Consider the following 1,898-nt stretch of genomic DNA (forward strand, 5'->3'; position numbering starts at 1 on the left):
GGATTTTAGGAATATGCTCAAGCCTCTTCAGAGTCCCCAAACACACTGGAATATCTGCAAGACTTCGGAGTAGAGGCCAGCTGGGGCTCTTCATTCTCACCGAGAATGAGATGGTCCACAAAGTTGTACTCTAACTAGCCAGAGGAATTGCCCGGAAAGTTATGGAAATTCTAGTTATATTTGAAGAAAATTTTCATGTCTCCACTCACACATAAAAACAAAATTTATTTTTTCTCCCTCCAGGCATTATATCGCCACGTCATATAGTGTACTTGGTTAATCTTTTCCGGTGGACAAAAATTGTGGTTCAGTATCACAGGTGATCGGAAAAGGCTATTCGATGGAAATGGTTGTTTGTATGAATTAATTATAGTACTACCAGCACTGGCTCCTTTCATGCCTCCCTGGTACCGGTTCCTCCTATGCTTCACACCTGGCTTGATCCTTAACTCTTTTCCTGTTCTGTCATGTGACATGGCACGGGCAGCGTACCATCGGCTGCTGAGCTCCTCGAGCTTCACCCATCTCTATGGTGAGGATTTCGAGCCATAGATCTAAGCGTTGAGATTTACTCTAGGTTTTCGGGTGTTCATTTATGCCAGCTTGAGTCTCTAGCTGCTCATTTGCCTTGGCGCTAATTCTGGTTTTGTTCCACCTCTCTACGCATCGGGGTTCACCTGTAAGTTCTGTCTGCAACCCTGGTTCGATGCATAGAGAATACCCATCCAACGTTTCTGGGATTCAAGCATACAGGTAAGGTTTTATTGTTCTCGTACAATTTTTTTTTATTCGACTCCCTTCTTCCCTGAAGAATGACATTGTTAAGTTCATGACCTTAACAGTCCTTTGCCTTTGTCTATTGGTTGAAGGAGGATGAGTGCGGCTAGAAGCACCTATGGATACGAGGGATGGCAAGGCTCTCAGGATCCCATCCTTTCGCGCTGGCCACCAGGTAAGCACCATACTCCTGACGCGGGGTTTACTTGCTGGAAATCGAGAGATATTGCTATTTGTTGGCTGCCCATCTCTAGGTTCATATTTTCATATTTATTGCTTGTTATAGATTTGATGGCCACTGCCAACGCAACCTGAACAGGGTTCCTCTGGAGCCTTCTCTAAGGTTAATGGGTTTGCGGTCCTGAGTAATCCCGAACAGGGGTTTTGACATACCTTCAGGCTGTTGAAGCCTTTGGGCCAGCTCTGTACTGATTATCGCTGAGGAATTATGGTATCATTTCCAGCATTTAGGAAAAAGGAACTCAGCTCCATTGTGGAAATTTTCTCTACTTACCCTTTGTATTAAGGTCGAGCTCTTATGGGTGCTGGGCTTTTTAGGTAAGATACATTTCAAAATGAAATACATCCTTCTGGTTTTCAAAGTTGAATTTAATTACTGCTTTGGTCCAACTACTCTGCTTATCATATAGTTCCATGCATGTACATGTTTACTGTGAGTTTTAGTTATATCAATGCGGAATTCAGAATTTATGTTGGTCTTATCTTGATACTAAGAGGACCATAGTTTATAAATTCCTCTGGTTATAAAGTTTCTCCAGTTACAAATTTCCTCTAATTGGTACTTTACCAGTTTACGCAAGCATCTGTTCATAGCTAAAGCAATATGTTTACTCTTTGTTCATTTATAAATTCAAAAGGTTAATAGTTTACGCATGCATCTGTTCATAGCTGAGCGATATGTTTACGTTTGTTCATTTATGGATTTAAATGGTTAACAATTTACGCATGCATCTATTCACAGCTGGGCGATATGTTTACTTTTTGTTCATTTATGAATTTAAATGGTTTCCTCCCGTTTTGGTTATGTTGCTTATATGTTTACTGGGTGTATCCACTGTTAGAGCCTGTCACAACCTTTTTTTCATGAGAGCTCCGTCCCA

General features: G+C 41.4%; 1 long non-coding RNA gene across 1 annotated transcript; it reads left to right on the forward strand.

Annotated features, from left to right (window-relative positions):
- The first annotated feature begins 323 nt into the window (after positions 1-323).
- On the forward strand, positions 324-1,476 carry LOC149149069 (uncharacterized). Its single transcript, XR_016263627.1, has 3 exons — positions 324-753; positions 870-952; positions 1,064-1,476. It is a non-coding gene; the product is annotated as an uncharacterized LOC149149069 (long non-coding RNA).
- The last annotated feature ends 422 nt before the right edge of the window (positions 1,477-1,898 follow it).

Source organism: Pinus tabuliformis, chromosome 9 (genome assembly GCF_031772625.1).
Source record: "Pinus tabuliformis cultivar Carrire ecotype Pingquan chromosome 9, CPIR1, whole genome shotgun sequence".
NCBI classification, from domain to species: domain Eukaryota; kingdom Viridiplantae; phylum Streptophyta; class Pinopsida; order Pinales; family Pinaceae; genus Pinus; species Pinus tabuliformis.